General features: G+C 34.7%; 1 long non-coding RNA gene and 1 pseudogene across 1 annotated transcript in view; one reads left to right on the forward strand and one right to left on the reverse strand.

Moving 5' to 3' along the window:
- The window catches only part of LOC143266037 (uncharacterized), a 368,715-nt gene that overhangs the window by 164,520 nt on the left and 184,729 nt on the right, over positions 1 to 19,466 (forward strand). The gene's annotated exons all lie outside the window — the stretch shown is intronic.
- LOC143266082 (uncharacterized) lies at positions 9,665 to 12,303 on the reverse strand (annotated as a pseudogene).

Here is a 19,466-nt window from a genome sequence, read left to right on the forward strand (position 1 = left end):
CCGCAAATTTGGTAATTCCCGCGTTGTGGGCTCCGTTTATAGGTTCTTAGATCCATGGCTTCCACATGCGAACGAAGTCGATTCAATTTCATTTATATCAGAAACGTTGCGAAATGAAGATGCAGTCGTTACATTTACGTATATTACCAGATATATCTATAATGGTTCGTATTCTTTCTCAGGATTTATTAATTTCCAATACGCCATACCACAATCAACTGGTTATTGGCAGCAACGTTTACTGAGGTATTTTTGATTTTGCGCCGCCTCCGAAAAGGTTGAAATGTATTTAATACACTACCTAACGAGTAAATAGGTTTCATTCATATCTGTGACGTAATTGTATGATTGAATGAAATAGAAATTATTTTATACTTTTTAGTGCATTTCGAAGTCGGTGTATTTTTTTCCTTAAAATTATTTTATTATTGACATCGAAATGTTTGTAAAGGCATGGCCACCAGAGATCAGCTGCGCTTAGAGTTAAGGGGTAACACCACTCTAGAGCCCGAAAGAGAGACCTAACTTTGACAATTTATTTTGGAAGAATGACAAACGGAAAAGAATTTCTTTTCAGAGGGTTTATTTAACACATATTGAACTTCAAAAAAATATTTTTTTATTGTCATTTTCGTACAAAATGGTGGCGACAGAGCCCATCGTCGGAAACACATTTTGGAAAAACACCGCCACGGGAGGACAGATTTCTCGTTATGTATGAGTCGTTGGATAAAAAATCAAAAGAATTTATAATCTATATACCATTGGCTTTGGAAGTACGTAGGGGTTTTTTGATTAATCAATTTTTGTGGAAGTTATGCGTTTTTTAAAGAATGAATCGACTTTTTGCATGAAAAATGAGCACTAAATTGTTTATAATAAAAAAAGTTTACATTTAATCAAAAAACGGCTACGTACTTCCAAAGATAATATTGTTGTGCAGCTACTGAAAAAATTTCAATTCGATCTATGTAATAGTCACCGAGAAATCCGTCCTCCCAGTATGAAGAAACTGGTTTCGAGAAAAACGCGTTTGAAGTTTTATGAACATTTTAATCCTCAAATTCTCTATTCACCGCTAATCTGCAATGCCTGTACCATACATTTGGCTATCCAGATCAGTGTTTGCCACCTTCTCCAGCTTTCTGTTTGTTTTGTAGGTAACAAGTAAACTTATTATTTTAAATGATAACAATAATATGAAAGCGATGAATTGCAGCATACCGCGCGAGTACTCAGTGCGCGCTCTGAGGCGCTGCGGCAAAATTGATAATTGAACCATTTAAAATTTGTTTTCTACTATAAATCAAACGACATTCCGTTATTAAGATCCTGTTAGGGTACGGCCTAATTTATGGCAGGGACTAGGGGTTTCAAGGAGTGACGAAAAACAGTTTTCCTGGGACTCTTGGTTTCGCCTTGGGTCTAACTTTCGCCCACTCTGGTTTTCGTCTTCCCCTTCCACAGGGAAGCGCGCTAAGGGCGCACTGGAAGGGAAGGCGACCAGGAAACGAATATTTTTAAATCAGTAACCAGTTCAGCAAAAATCAGTGACCAGATCAGTCGGTCAAAATCAGTTAGACAATCGAATCAGTACTTAGTCGTTTTTCAGTCAGTCAACTGGATCAGTCAGTTGTAATTATTTAGTTCAGGGATCACATACAAATTGTAATTAATACTTCCATATACACACATCTACACACGTACACTCGACACCACACACTTCTACTGAATAAATTGTTATCTGAGGATCAGCTTGGGTATCATTTGTTCCCAATTTAGCCATTGGGTGGTCCTTCGAGTTTTAGGAGGCACTACTGTGCACATAATTTTTAAGGGGTGATCAGCCCACCCCTTTCCAGATCCTAAAGTATCGTTTTAGCAACAAAAAATAATTCGTCTTTTTGAAAATCCTAGAGTGGTGTTACCCCTTAAGAACAACGTGGGAACTCCCAACTGGTTGACCATTGATTGTAATTCTAAACGCCGTTGGTACCAGTAAGCTGAAGTTCCACGTATCTTAGAGCCCCACGATAGGAGACGTTTGAGGAGAGAAGGATTGCGTTGAACTTCAAGTGACAACTGTTGTATATTGCCAGTAAAGTCGTTTTTCTTCGCAAATATAGTACTTTGTCTGGTGGCGTCGTGTCGCTGCATCGTATTAATACAATGAAATCTGAACCGTGGATCTTGAACAAAGTGATGGTCAGGTGATCGCATTAGAAATTCACACCACTCTCTGAATGAGACCGTTATGTTGCGTGAAAAGTCGAGAAAGTCTGGCTTGCCATCTGGGAAAAGATGAGGAAATGCCAGGGGTATGTATCCAGATTGCCTGTACTCGTTGACTGGTTCCGAATTTGCTGTTGGCCAATTTAAAGTTTGTTGAATAGCGTCAAAGTGCGTCTTCTTCGGTGGCAATGGCACAGCGGATTCCTCAATTTGATCTGCTTCGATAGATTCATCAGATATACCTCTGTTTTCGAAGAATGGAAGATCATTAGATATATCACCATCAACGGGAAGGGCTTGTATTGCATGCATATCAATTTGCACGTCAGCGTAGAGTGGATTGTTTACAGACAACCAACGTAGTGCATCGAGAACATTTTTTCTTCGAACACGGAAATCTGCATATCCACACACGCTTTCCCGGCGAACGATCAGAACAGACAATGCTTCGGGAGATTGTGGCAAGATTTTGACGATTTCCTTGATGTCTTGCTCTACATTGATAACATGCCCTCTGTAATGGAACTGACCGCGAGAGCCGTGTGCTTTAACTTGGTATATACGCATTACAGGATGAACGCGAGCTATGAGCATTTATTCAACCATGGTTAGTCCTTGCAATTCTGTTGGTATTGGTGCTATTGACATATGGTTATGAGCTGTGAACTTTTCTGGCTTAGACTTGCAAGATGAGCAAAGAAAAGAAGACGCTGTTGTTTGCAATTCTAAACGTTTGCAATTCGAGCACGAACGGTAAACTACCGATTGCAACGTGTTTTGGAAAGCTTCAGCTAGCTGCATGTCATCAAATTGAAGGTTTCTTGGTAATGGCCTCATTGTTACGGTTGCTCCAGCACGCGCAGAGGACTTGCGACATGCGTCACTCGTCCGTCGACTAAGGTACGATCGTGGCATGATTTTAATTCTGTACAGTAATAAGAGCTCCACTCGCCTTCGGCTCGCTCGCTCAATCATTCTATTGTATACGCAAAAATGTATTTTACGCTATAAGCAAAAATGACATGTGATTTTCTAAATATAATACAATTTCTGACATTCATTGTTAGGTGTCTAAGGTGAATCAAGCGTGTTAAGAACATATTGTATATTGTTTATAACAAAATGGTTTGAACAAAGGAATTAATAAAATATATGATCAATGTTTCCATAGACATTTTTTGCATACAATGAATGCTGTCATCAGATTTTAAAAAATTTCATTTTTAAACTATATTGTTCAAACCATTTTCCCGGCATAATTTATAACCCTAGTAACGGCCAGAACCTTACCATATTTGGGCATGAATTTTCACTTACTTCAACAATATCGCATCCTACATAATGGTTTATGTTCCTGATATAAAAATAGTAATTTAGTATTGTTTTAATGAAAATTGCATTTTCTATCTTCTTCTATATACTACGCACGATTTTCATACGGATCGAATCTAAATGTATAAGCATACGATGCTTCTAGAACATTCCATAGAATAATATTATAATTTACAATATATACTGCAATAAACTAACATTTGACTTTAGTTCCGGATAATATAATATCAGTAGGCTCGATATGTATTAATTGATTTGTTTAACTAATAATTTTAATAACTAATAATATCGTAATTGTAAAATGTATTCCTATCCTTCTCTAAGATTACGCGAGAATACTAGGAAATTCGGGACGAGCATCGCAGCACGTAGGCACTTAGCATTGCGGAATTTTCCATATAAAACTATACATTTATTACAAAAATAAAAATTATACATAAATCTTGCTTTAAATGAATTAACTTAACATTTGATTGATTTTGTGAAACATATTACTCATTTTAAATCGAAAACATAAAATAGTTATTACAAATTAAAAATATATATATGTATCGGTTACCGACTGTCGAAATTAATACATAAGATGATTGGTATACAGGGTGTCTCACAACTCATGTAGGTCCTTGAAATGGGAGGTAGCCGACGTGATTCTAAGCAACATTTTCCTTTGCAAAAATCGGGTTTGAAGCGTCGTTTTCGAGTTATTAACGAAAAACACGGACCAATCAGAGCGCCGGGATTACGCGCGCCGAGAAGCGAGAGCGAAAGCTTCGAGCCGGTCGCCGGAGTGCGAACGCGATCAACTGAGTTTTCCTCGGAACTCTCTTAACGTCTAATAAGAAGTCTTTACATCGAAACTCAGTTAAATAACAAACAGAATAATTAAAAGTAATGTTCATTTATTCATTCCTCATGAAGGAGAATCGGAATTAGTTATGTGTAATTGATCTAAAGTATGCAAATGGAATTTATTGAATACTGTAATTCGTTATCGACAAGGAATGTGACATTAAATATCGAAATTTATTTGTTTTATTTCCGACAATAATATTGGCCAACGAATTTACGTATTTTAATAGGAAATACTTATTCTGTTTGTAAAAAAAAAGAGTTTCAATGTGAGATCTAACAAATGTATCAACGTCTCTACTAATTTATAGGAAATTTATTAAAATAAGACTTACCAATTCTTTGAAAATAATCCTGTTTGTTAATAATCCGAGAGTGAAAGTGATGGGGTAATTGCCACTGGGTCGTCCTGCCGATGTTGACCTGTCGCAGACATTGGCACTTTATAACACAGCTGGTGTCACTCACAGGTCACTGCACTGTCTTTATTTCAAAACACTTTTGTTTTCACTTTCACTTTCTGGAGAATCCCTGGTAAAAGGTATTGTCCTTCCCGACGCCTCCGAGAGTGTCCGAAAGGGACCGATTATTTTAATATTGTCCTGGACTGCTCCTGCGATTAATAATAATTCCCCAAGATCCATGTTGAAAACTGCAAGTGCTGTGAAAAGTCCTCAGAATTTAGATTATGCGGCCGTATAAACTTATACGGGTGCATCTCGTTCTCTTGAAGAATTCGATGTACCGCGGAGCGATGCATACTGAAATAAAATACAGAAATGTATTAATAAATGAAGAAGGATACTTTAATATTAACGTTTAAATACTATTAACATTACTTACCCTAAACGGCGAGCGACGTCTCCTATGCTTAGCGTTCCATCTTCATGGAACTCTTTGACTACCTCGCGTTCCTTTTGCACTCGACGTAAATATAAAAAATATAAAATTTTGCGTTAGTCCTTTGCAGAGACATTCCGATGGTTACTGTCCGGCAGCTCTCACGAAAATGCTCACGGGTCAAACATAGCTTTCTTTTCAAAAACCACTCTACCTTTACCCACCCCATGGCTGGATATTTTAACAAAAGTGTGCATATTGTTTGAAAGACTTCCCCGAGTCTGATTGCCATTTTTGAACGTCCGCACGTGTTTTTGGAAACAATCAATTATACGACAGCCGATAGCTGCGAGACTCGAATTCACCTGGATTGCCCATTGTCTCGTTTAGGCTTGACCGTGCAATAAATTGTGCGAAGACGAACTAACGAAAAGCTAATTACCTTAGATGACCCTTTTTACCAGACATTAAACATTCTGGTATAGCACGTACCAGCAGTCGCTTTACAAAACAAAGTTCGGAGTCGTAAAACAGTTCATTTCTCGCACCGACTGCTTTGTGTTTTCGTGCTATCTGGCCAGGTATTGACGAACGGTATGTGACCAGAGGACAAAAAACCGTGTACAATACCAAAATGTTTAATGTCTGGTAAAAAGGGTCATCTAAGGTAATTAGCTTTTCGTTAGTTCGTCTTCGCACAATTTATTGCACGGTCAAGCCTAAACGAGACAATGGGCAATCCAGGTGAATTCGAGTCTCGCAGCTATCGGCTGTCGTATAATTGATTGTTTCCAAAAACACGTGCGGACGTTCAAAAATGGCAATCAGACTCGGGGAAGTCTTTCAAACAATATGCACACTTTTGTTAAAATATCCAGCCATGGGGTGGGTAAAGGTAGAGTGGTTTTTGAAAAGAAAGCTATGTTTGACCCGTGAGCATTTTCGTGAGAGCTGCCGGACAGTAACCATCGGAATGTCTCTGCAAAGGACTAACGCAAAATTTTATATTTTTTATATTTACGTCGAGTGCAAAAGGAACGCGAGGTAGTCAAAGAGTTCCATGAAGATGGAACGCTAAGCATAGGAGACGTCGCTCGCCGTTTAGGGTAAGTAATGTTAATAGTATTTAAACGTTAATATTAAAGTATCCTTCTTCATTTATTAATACATTTCTGTATTTTATTTCAGTATGCATCGCTCCGCGGTACATCGAATTCTTCAAGAGAACGAGATGCACCCGTATAAGTTTATACGGCCGCATAATCTAAATTCTGAGGACTTTTCACAGCACTTGCAGTTTTCAACATGGATCTTGGGGAATTATTATTAATCGCAGGAGCAGTCCAGGACAATATTAAAATAATCGGTCCCTTTCGGACACTCTCGGAGGCGTCGGGAAGGACAATACCTTTTACCAGGGATTCTCCAGAAAGTGAAAGTGAAAACAAAAGTGTTTTGAAATAAAGACAGTGCAGTGACCTGTGAGTGACACCAGCTGTGTTATAAAGTGCCAATGTCTGCGACAGGTCAACATCGGCAGGACGACCCAGTGGCAATTACCCCATCACTTTCACTCTCGGATTATTAACAAACAGGATTATTTTCAAAGAATTGGTAAGTCTTATTTTAATAAATTTCCTATAAATTAGTAGAGACGTTGATACATTTGTTAGATCTCACATTGAAACTCTTTTTTTTTTACAAACAGAATAAGTATTTCCTATTAAAATACGTAAATTCGTTGGCCAATATTATTGTCGGAAATAAAACAAATAAATTTCGATATTTAATGTCACATTCCTTGTCGATAACGAATTACAGTATTCAATAAATTCCATTTGCATACTTTAGATCAATTACACATAACTAATTCCGATTCTCCTTCATGAGGAATGAATAAATGAACATTACTTTTAATTATTCTGTTTGTTATTTAACTGAGTTTCGATGTAAAGACTTCTTATTAGACGTTAAGAGAGTTCCGAGGAAAACTCAGTTGATCGCGTTCGCACTCCGGCGACCGGCTCGAAGCTTTCGCTCTCGCTTCTCGGCGCGCGTAATCCCGGCGCTCTGATTGGTCCGTGTTTTTCGTTAATAACTCGAAAACGACGCTTCAAACCCGATTTTTGCAAAGGAAAATGTTGCTTAGAATCACGTCAGCTACCTCCCATTTCAGGGACCTACACGAGTTGTGAGACACCCTGTATAATGTGCTCTCGGTAATCGTGTAATACTGTCGGTAACTAAACTATTGGTGGGTAACTGAATTGAGCACAGAACTGCCATGTTGGTGAAGAAAACAAAAAAATTCTTCCAGGGATGTTACAGAAACGAAAACTGAAAAGTTCATGAATAAATATTTGATTGTATAACAATACGGGAATCAAATCTGCCTGGTTTCAACTCTTCATTACATTCATTGTTTGCGTCCAAATGAATGAATATTACTTAAAATATACAGATATATAGTGCATGTTTATAATTATTTAGAAAAAAATTCTTATAAAAGCAGCTATTTGAGTTACAGTGAACATACTGCACGTATCTAACGTATATGTATAATTTTTTGGAAGTAAGTCACTTCATAAATTTCTGTTGTTATTACAACATATTATTAAATTTTATTTGGAATTCGTTAGATAATTTCCAGCATGCCCGGCAGTTAAATTCTATCACGCGAAGAAAAGATAAAAATTAGTGTCTTTCAGTAACTGAATTTGTTTAATCAAAGATTGCTCGTAAATTATGTTGAGCAACAACAATAATTGATAACTTTACAAAACCAAGTGAAAACTTCGGGAAAACGCAAAATATAATAGTTATCATAAACTCTCTATGCATCAAAAAGTAGAAATTGTAAGGAATGCAGAAGTAAACTAACTGTTTGCTTCATAAATTAAATTTTTCTCTCACGACTAAATGAGTTAACCAAATACGTACAATTTTTCAAATACTTGCAATAATCCGACAAAAAAATAATTGAAATAAAAGTTCTGTTCGGTAATCGGTGAACGGGACTCGGGAAATCGGGGGGAGGTTTCAATAACCCGTTCAAATAAATTTTACACTGTTTATTCAACAAAAAAAAACACAAAACGAAACTGAACACACTACACGCACACTGAACGACGACGATACGAAGAAATAATTCGAAAAATAGAATTGAATCGGAATGTTCACTCTCACGCACCGCGTATTTACTATTCGGGAATATTACGTCTGGTATTGACGACGGTTGTCTTTGTACTCTCGTTCGTGAGAGTCGAGCGATCACCTAAATTCGGGAATCAGCGGTAAGTGTCGTCATCACGGCCCAATCAGCTGTTGCTTATTAGACGTGACGACGACGGGAACCAATAAATTTTATATTGGAAACGGGGGGGGGTCTCGGTGTCTCTCGATCCTTCGAGAACGCACCGAAAGAGATCTTCCGGTGCGTCCAAGAGGACGAGAGACAGAAAACTTCACGGTTGGGATTTGAATTCAGGGATCGCCCTCTCCTACTTGCCTAGGTACAGAACAAGTTCGATTGACTATACATTGCAATAAAACAAAAATATTGGAAAAATATTTTTTGTTATTGTCAATCTCACCTTTATTTCTTTAAATGGCACTTTGAATTTTTGACTTAACAGAGTATTATATCCCGTATCAAAACGAATTCAACCACCTAGCATACCATGACCTTTGGTTGATTTTGAAGACATAAAAATTAAACTTTCAACAAAAAATGACACTTTGCTTGAATGGTAATCATAACTTACGTTTATTATTAAGAATTGAAATTACATTCAATTTAGAAACCTTGACTAAATGAATGCAAACGATTTTGTGAAAAAGTCACAATGTTCGAAATGTGATCCAGGTTGTTGTAGACATAATTCGGCTCTACGTGGTAAGTTTAAATTGGTTGCTTGTTTCGGACGCTGGTTAAAGCGGAATTGGAGTGGTGCACTTGGACGCAAATGATGCAATTCGATTGTAACGTTCACAAAAGCTTAAGTTTATTGGACAAAGCAACAGACAACAAAAAGAACGATAAAATAACTTGTACGCGGATTATTAAAAGAAACTTTAACGGCGAGATTAGCGGTTTTCGGGTGTTGATATAAATAGTTAATGCGACAGGTAATACGGTAATAAAGATAAGGACACGGTCGGCTGGGCCGTATTTATATTGTTAAAGGCCTAATATCTACACAATATGTTACTGGTGCTGCCATCTGTCGTGTATTGGCGACAGACATGTTCTTTTATTCTATTGTTTCATAAATAAAGTTTTTAGTTTGTACCACTCGTCAATCCGAACACGTTGTTTTATTATATATATTGTTAGAGGTTCGGCAGGGGGGGGGGGGGACGGGTACGGACGTCGAATACGAGCAATTTTGAAAAGGTAACCGGCTATTTCTTAGATTCTAAACATTGCTTTTACGATACTGTTGTAGCGAATGTCTTCTAATGCTATACAAGTTCGCTGTTTTAAACATTCTTTTTCTTGTACTGGAGCAGCATAAACTATCGACTGTAAATGAACCCATAAAAAAAATCAAGTGATAACAAATAACAAACTCTAAATTTAGGTATGTAGGAATTTATTGGTACAGTATTATTTGAGTGACCCGTTAGTGATTGTGGATATTCCTTTTGACATGTGCACGGAGTGAATGGGAGTTACAAGTGGTGGTCATGTTTCACTCAAAAACACATTATTGGTATGAGCATTTTATTCGATTTTATTTGATTACCCTCTCATTAGAAAGAACAAAATTTTCCTTGTCATTTAATTGAATGTTAATTAAATGTTGCGTTACTAAAAATTTATTTAATTTAAATGTTTCTACATGTAATAACGCTGCTAAATATAATTTAGAAGCCCTTGCATCAACGTTTCAAACTGCATGAAATGAAAGAATAACTTTGAAATGTTAAATTATATTCATAAAAATAAGGTCGCAGTAGTTGATCGTGTATTAATCCACACCAAACATTCACTGCAAATTTCTGTTGAAAATTATGTTTTCTGAATCAGTGAAGATTGTCTTTAGACCCGAAATGATGATTGTAGCAATTAATTACACCATTGAATTAGTTTCGCATAAAAGTTGTACTTTGCTCGTTTTTTACGGATAATGATTATTCTTTTTTATAATCCTATGAACTGAACTCTTCGGTAAACCAATATTAGCACTAATTGTATGAATGGAAGTGTGCGGATTTTCTTTTACATGTGCCAAAATATAATAATACCAGCATTGTCTTTGGTTGTAATTCTAAATGGTTTGCATCTCTTTTTCTTTTCAAGTTCTCCATAACTTCGTAAATGTTTTTGAATATTGTAGGATGTTGACGCAGATGGATGGTCTCTCAGAGTACTCTGCAGTATTTAGCTTTGCTGCTTTACGTGCATTTTTTTTACATTCGACAAATATTAGCAACATATCAACTTTTTCACAGTCAGAATACATTTTGTACAAGTTAATATTAACCCTTTCATTACGGGTGCCGTCTATAGGCGGCGGCCGCGCGACGACCTGTGTGTACGGGTGCCGACTATAGGTGGCGGCCGTGCGACGACCTGTGTGTACGGGTGCCGACTATAGGCGGCGGCCGCGCGACGACCTGTGTGTACTAGGGTGGCCCTTAGCTATAGAGCTCGATTTTTTTTTTCGATTTTTTCATCGTCTCACCCTCTAAAATTGTGACGCTTGATGAAAAAGTGATAACGTCAAAGTTTCAGCATGATTGGATAACAGGAACCCGTGCCGCAATCGAGTTGAAGTTTTGAAACTTGTACGATTTCAGGTTATCGTCGAATATGTTAGTGATCTTTTATTTTAAAAGAATCAGTGAATATTTTATAATGAAAATATAATTTTTTACACGTGTAATACTAGCGTTTACATACAATTACAACACATACATATTTACATACTTACATACAATACATTTACACACAAATGTAACGTAGCTTTTAAGTTACCGGAGAATGTGGCGGTTCAGCAACTGGGAGCTGTATATAATTTGTACAAAAGTTGATAAATTTTTCAATAATCTCGATTGTATTACCACTTATAAACGAATTTTTTTTAAATACTTATAAGCAAAATATTCTTTAATGAAATTTCAGTTATGTCTCATAAATTAGCCTATTATTAAATTGTACGTAGCGTTTAATATATACATGTATTCTGTGTTAATGTAGATTTACTTACATTAGGATAAAAGCTTTTCTAATTCTCAATTACTTGTAAAATGTATTGTTTTTCTTCTTCATTTTTGGTCAGCAGATTATTATATTCAGATATAAGTTTAACACCACGTTCAGCGGTATCGTTTACCACTTTCAAATTTCTTACAATTTCCAAACCTTTTTGATATGAAATATCATTTTTCCATAAGGAAGGGTCTTTTTCTAAGAAATCTGTAGGTATATTGTACCTGTTAAGTCATTTTTTGGATTCAGTAGAAATGAAGCTATCAATATTCATATTTACATAATTTTGTACGTTTTCCGGAAGTATTACAAGTTTCTTTGCTGAATGTTCCTTATTATCATTTCTTAGAGCCTTAATCATTTTCCTTTTTGTGTTCAATGGTATTATTTCATTGAAAAAGGATAATGCCACGTTCTTAGATACAAGGTACCATAAATGGTTAGAAAATTTGCGTATTCCTATTCTAGCAATATTATTATCAATTGTAAAATACAAGTATAGATTTTGTAGGAATTTTAGATCTTGTACTGACGCTCTTACGGGAATTGGTGCATTAATCCAGACTTGAATGTATAAATTAGCTAAAAGAATACATATATCACTTATCCCTATGATTTCGTTACTATCCAATAACAATTCTTGTCGGAATAAATAAATTTTTAGCACGTAAATTGCTTTAGCCATCCACCTAGCATTATGAAACGCTCCAGGAACATGAAAAGTATTTCCATCGTGGAAGAGATCCACCAAGAAAAATTATCATCAACTCCAAAAGTTCTTTGTAATCATCTCTCGGCTGCTTTTGTCGTAAATGGTACAAGCAAAAATTGATTTTTTCTTCTACATCCTGGAGCCTTCCATAAACATAAGTATTTTGTATACCTGTTTTAAAATTTGATAAATTAATCTTAGGGCAAGCTTTTTGAAATTTTTTAAAAAGCGGTACTTCTTACTTGATCCCTTGATCAGGTAAAACTCGGTAATATTCACAACTGCCGGGAATCTTTTTGTATACCTACCATGCAGAGCACCTACTATACATTCTTTTAATACCGAAATATTTGTTTCATTTTACATAAGATCTTTAATGGCTAACTGAATAGAAGATTAGTTTTCGTATTCGAGATGACCGCTTCAGCAACTACAGAATGAGATTCATACTAACATTAGCGGTAACATTCAGTAATTTTTAATATATTTTTGAAAATCATACACCAACACTAAAATTATATATATAAAAAATGATATTTTCATTATAAAATATTCGCTGATACTTGTAAAATAAAAGACCACTAACATATTCGACGATAACCTGAAATCGTGCAAATTTCAAAACTTCAACTCGATTGCGGCACGGGTTTCTGTTATCCAATCATGTTGAAACTTTGACATTATCATTTTTTCATCAAGTGTCACAATTTTAGGGGGTGAGACCAAAAAAAATCGGAAGTCGAAAAATAAGGGCCACCCTAGTGTGTACGGCCGTTATATGTAAATAACTGAATATTTATACAATATACTCATTTTCATATTTTTCCTATAATACGATGAAACAGTTGTTATGTAGCTCTTAAAAAAGTGTACATACAAGACAATCACAAAGTGGCGTTGAAAAACGTTAGTCCGAATATCGAAGACTACTGACGAGCAAAGTGCGCACTTCGCGGCGCGGTGACCCGTTCAGTGGCGTCCCTCCAGCGGAGCGGACTGCTGTAAGGAAAGGGTTAAACTATGAAGTGCTCGCATGACAAGTCAAGACTAAACAGAAGGACTGTCTTATGTTCTAGTCACCAACTACTTTAATAATTAAGTCATCAAGTCGGGGACAAAAATAAGTGAACAGTTATTTGAAATAGGAAACGATAAAGTTTAATCGAATTAACATAACTGTTATGAACTTTAGTTTTATTTATTATATATTGTGCTGACTCGCGCACGTTTATTCAAAAGAAACTAATCTTTTGAATAATATTTGAAAATGAGTCCGAACGATTGACTCGTATTAGGCGTCCGAAATGGTTGACGTGTAAATTGTACCAAGTCCGAACCGATTGACTTGAGTAACTCTTAGTTTTTACTAACTAAGTCCGAAACGAATGGCTTTGTATTAACTTCTGTAATTTGTGTCCGATACGAGTGACACTACTGTTATTTCTAAGCCCGACTCGGGTGCCCTAATTATGAATTCTGACGAGACGGTTCGTCGTTGCTTCCTCGAAAAGTCGGAAGTGCCTAAACTACCCTACAATCAACATTGTATCCTACGAAGCACAACAAAAGGAACATTTAAATTAACATAGTATATTTTAAGTAATTTATTATTTATTCGAATATAGTACACATAACAGTTATATTAAATTTTACATTTTATAAATTTCTCTTTGTGTGCGATTTGTCTTAATTATTTCTGCGATAAAAAACGGCAAACATTTTCCGCGACGTAATAACCGCTCTAACGATCTGATAGAGAAGTAATAAAATAATAAATAGTACCACCTTGTCAACTCAATGACTGCTTCACCAATAGCGTGGATTAGATTTACGCTACACTAATTTTCGTCTGTTACACCCAGTAACATGAAAATGACATGACGAACGAAGATTAGTGTGGCGTAAATCGAATGGACAATTAAAAATAAGTAATATAAGACTGACGATGAAATACGGTGGTGGAGGCTTGATGGTATGGGGCTGCATTTTTAGTGCTGGAGTAGGGGGGCTGGTTTTTATTGAAGATGTTATGGACAAGAACAAATCCTGAGACATATTAATAAAAAATTTATTAAAAAGTGCAACGATATGGGTATACGCGACAGTTTTAAGTTCTACTAGGATGACGATCCGAAACACAAATCGAGAATAGTTGAGGAATATTTATTTATTATATGCTTGTCCGAAAGTGCTCCATCCTACACAATCACCAGATTTAAATCCAATTGAAAATCTATGGGACTTATTGGATCGTAATATTAAGACCACCCCTATAGAAACAAAAGACGAATTAAAAAATGCGAATGACGGAAGAGTGGAAACGCATTACTCAAAATTATTTAAATAAAATAATTTCAAACATGCCAACACGTTTGTAACAAGTCATGTGTCAAAAGGGATGTACCAAATGTATTAAATTAATATTAAAATTATAACTTTGTTGTTAGAAACACTCTAAACAAGAAAAAACTTTATATAATATTAAGTGTCCGAATATTTTTTCGACACCAATATCGTGTCTAATTTCGTTTATTATTTATTATGTACAAAACAATAAAAAATAAAATATTTATTTTTACATATTTGTAAACTAAAATATGTGCTTTAACTCATTGCGGATCAGAAAATTCGATAATCACGTTGCAAGTAAGTACATAAAGCTTTAATTTCGCAAATACCATAGTGTCCGAATATTAAATCGAGTAACTGTATTTCTGCACGAATTAGTTAAAGTTAAATTAGTTTATATTAGTTTATCTTTTTCATAGCTTTATATTTTGATTTTTCTATCATTTTTAATGATTGGTGCAGCAATAGATAAAAATTGAACAATAATTGCTGTTTTTAACAATTTGCATTTAGCAAAATATTGTTTAAAAAGTGGCGTAAATGGCTTAAACAAGCTGATACATTTTTTTAAGAAAATTTCAAATATTGCTACACGACAGTACAGATGAAAATGCAAATACGTTGGTGTGATGGCAATACGTTCAAGCGATATTTGCATTTTATTTTTTTGGAAGGTTGTTGGGGTCCGTCAGTCGGTTTTTATTATTTTTTCCGTTATACACTCGTCACGAAAAATTCATTTAAAAAGAGGTTATGAAAACCTACGAGAGTGTTACGTATTCATAGGTTAATATTTTTATTTGTAGACTATCTAGAGTCAAAATAATTCAAATTCTCTAATATTTATGTGATGGAAGATTGCGCACAATTTAACTTCAGTCACTTTAGTGATACTGACAATACTGTGAAAAACTACAAATTATATAATATTGGTGGTTAAGATAACCTCAATACAAACGAGGATATGCAATACGAATAGGGGTGTTTGGGTACCATTACTGATTCCTGTTATTAGTTTATGCGTAAGTTGTGGTTCAGTTTCTAATAAATACTCAACAAAATCTACACGATGCACAAAGTACCTTAACAATATCACTGTCATTTAAAAATTAATTGTGGTTTGTTTTATTAAAAAAGGGTATTCTTCAAAATAATTTCAATAAAAATTATGTTTGACGCATCTGAATGTGAAGGTAATATGTAATAATAACAAATTAAAAATACTTCTCTGGGTGATAATGACAATGCTATAAGAACTTTATTTCCAAGGAATTTTATTATTGTTATTACCTTTGTAGACATAAGTCAATTTGAGCATAATAAAACCATTATTTCTTTAGCCGAAACTTTAAATACTGTTGAATCATAAACATACAATAACTAACAGCACAAAATACACCGAATTTGTGTGTTAGCGCTTACCAGTATTTTTAAATGCCTCGTATATTATCATAAATACCTCGTTTATTATTCTGATGGTTTATATGATAACAAAACACCGGAAACATTTGTTATAACTTACAAATGACCTCTAAAAGTTTATGTATCGACTTGAAACTTTTGTTTTGTAATATCTATAAACTGCCTTCTTAATACTCGATATATTTCAAAATGGAGCATAAAGGATGACAAAAATTACGAAATTTTATAACGGCCGACGTTCTAACTGACCGCTGGTTGTTGGATGTCTTCTGCACGTACTATTACTCTTAACCATTATTTTCGAACTATTTAACTGGAGAAATCAATAGAAGTACGCAGTCACTTCTTATACGTATTGTACTTACAGTACATGACAAAAGGATAAGTTTGCACATTTTTTTCCAACAATTGTATAATACCATCTGCAGGGTGTTAGGTAGATCGATAGAAAGTTTGCAACGGACGAGAGAAAAGTTCATTTGAAATATATTTAGTTATATACACGTTTATGCAAAGTGTCGCGATATTTTAGATATTGGCCATTTTGTTAATTTTGGTTATTACCGGACATTTCGGAAGTGAACGATTGCAGAAGAATTATTACGATTATTATAAACTCTCAATTTCTAATTTTCTTTATCTTCAGAACGCACAATTTTATTGAATATGATTCTAAATATTTGGTATGCGAATAAAGCTACCTACACAGTGTGTCTTGTAATTAAAGTGAGATTTTAATCTATTCTATCAAATTAAAATGTTTGTAAAAGCTTTTTTGTTTTGTCCTATTTCTAATAGTATGTAACATTTCAGCTACTTTCTGCAAATTATTTATACCTATGCAATAATGTACCCAGCTGAACGCTACGATTGTCTTCATACCTATTTTACAGAGATATTCATTGGATATTTCTTCGTACGTTAAATGCTCTATTTATGGCATAAATACTCTATTTATAAATGCTGTGTTTATGCCATAAATAGAGCATTAAATAATTTATGATCGTCGATACATTGGAAATTTCCGGTATAAGCATAAAATAATTTTAAGAAAAAAAATACACCGACTTCGAAATGCACTAAAAAGTATAAAATAATTTCTATTTCATTCAATCATACAATTACGTCACAGATATGAATGAAACCTATTTACTCGTTAGGTAGTATATTAAATACATTTCAACCTTTTTCGGAGGCGGCGCATAAGTCTGACTCTAATAAGCGTAATTCTTGTTCACATTTACTTTTCATATTATTTTGGTTTGGAAAATTCTTCAAAGCTACACTACATAGATTTTGTGTTTTTTGAAAATTTACTTCTAACGCGCTTCTTGCTTCCTTTAAACATGTTACATTACTATGTACAAATAAAGTTAATTCTGAGTTAGAGATTCGTACAATGCCTATGTTATTATAAAATATTCCGCCAGAGTTATTAATAAGTGTGTTAGTGAAATAATGGCTAGCTATGGGAATTAGAAGTAGAAGGAATTGCAGCATTGTCAGAATTTTCATCTGCAACGTAAAGTTTCAAGAGATTAGTATGGTACTTGTTAAATTATTAATAAATTTAGCATATAGCGACATCTTACAGTATTAGAAATGATGTGCGATGTTAGTAACAGAATAATTGAATATTAGAAACAGAATAATTGAATATTGTACTTCCGTCTTGTCGTTATGAAAATGTAAGCGTTCGTGATGTTTTATTTGAAGTAAAAGTAATCCCTGTTTAAATGGTTAATCTTTAAGTTAAAATGTTTGTTGTTTGTGTTTTATATTAAATAATTTGTTCGTGTTCAAAAGTGTATTATTAGTTCTGTTATTTTCCATAATTCTGATTATTTAACATGGTAGCAGAGCGTGGTTAATTTGAGAAAATCAGTTTATGGAAAAAGTGATAGAAAAGTTAAAAAGAACGAAGTGAAGAAAATAAAGACTTAATAAAAGAAAGAAAAATTGAAACATTGAATTAATTGAATAAAGTGCTTGAAGAAAACGCACAAGAAACAAGACGAGTCAATATGGCAGACGAATTCAAAATAACGTTACCAATTTTCGATGGAAAAGATTATAATACATGGAAGAAGAGAATTATGGTATTTTTGAAGATGAAAAAGTGTGATGAAATTATTAAACGAGAAAGAACCGAGATGGATAATGTAGCCGTGTGGAATGAATTTGATCTGAAAACGATGAATTATATATATAGTGCATTATCAAATAGACAAATGGAACTTGTTAACGATGAATTAACAAGTTATGGAATAATCAAGAAATTAGACAGAATTTATTTGCGTGAATCAACTTCATTGCAGATTTGTATAAGAAATAAATTAGATAAAATTAGGTTAAAAGATTGTACTGAAACAAGTGAATTCTGTGGTGAATTTGAAAAATTAATAATTGAATTGAAAAATGCCGGTGCTGTGGTAACTGAAAAAGAAAAAGTGAATTATATGTTGAGAACATTGCCAAGTTCATTGAGTCATATTGGAGACTTAGTTGATGTTTTACCTGAAGGAGATAGAACTGTAGATTACATAATTAATAAAATAATTTTCGGAAAAAAATACACCGACTTCGAAATGCACTAAAAAGTATAAAATAATTTCTATTTCCTAATGAAGTAATTTCTATTTCTCTGAATCATACAATTACGTCACAGATATGAATGAAACCTATTTACTCGTTAGGTAGTATATTAAATATATTTCAACCTTTTTGGAGGCGGCGCAAAATTAAAAGATTTTCTTGAACATGTCAACCTTTGGACAGCCGAACATAGGCAAAGCTTGTATAGCTATTTTTTTTTCTATACATATAACTCGATAGCACGTCGCGAAGTAGGTGTTAGTGCGTATAGAATGTAACTATGATCTATCTAGCCCTTTGCGGTGGGGACGGTTCGAAGTGAACCGTACCGTGGGGCCGAGCTCCTGCCGCGATAGTCATTAAAAATTGCCAGCGCATATTTCTGCTTAAACGCGGTTTTCGTTCATAGTATTCCAAGTCTAATTCTGGACATATTATATGTACATGCACAGATTTACGCGCATGCACACATGTACGCGTTTCTCGGCTCTATCAGTTGTTTTCGCGGAACGCATATATGAGTTCTTCAGCCAATTTGATGATTTACGCAGAACGCATATATGCGGCGGTAGTCCGCAAAGGGATAGATTCATAGAGTATGCGACGGAAAGACTCGATCGCCGCATATGCTATAAAGATAGAGCCCATCTGCCGCAAATTTGGTAATTCCCGCGTCGTGGGCTCCGTTTATAGGTTCTTAGATCCCTGGCTTCCACATGCAAACGAAGTCGATTCAATTTCATTTATATCAGAAACGTTGCGAAATGAAGATGCAGTCGTTACATTTACGTATATTACCAGATATATCTATAATGGTTCGTATTCTTTCTCAGGATTTATTAATTTCCAATACGCCATACCACAATCAACTGGTTATTGGCAGCAACGTTTACTGAGGTATTTTTAATTTTGCGCCGC

Source organism: Megachile rotundata, chromosome 16, assembly GCF_050947335.1.
Source record: "Megachile rotundata isolate GNS110a chromosome 16, iyMegRotu1, whole genome shotgun sequence".
NCBI lineage: Eukaryota > Metazoa > Arthropoda > Insecta > Hymenoptera > Megachilidae > Megachile > Megachile rotundata.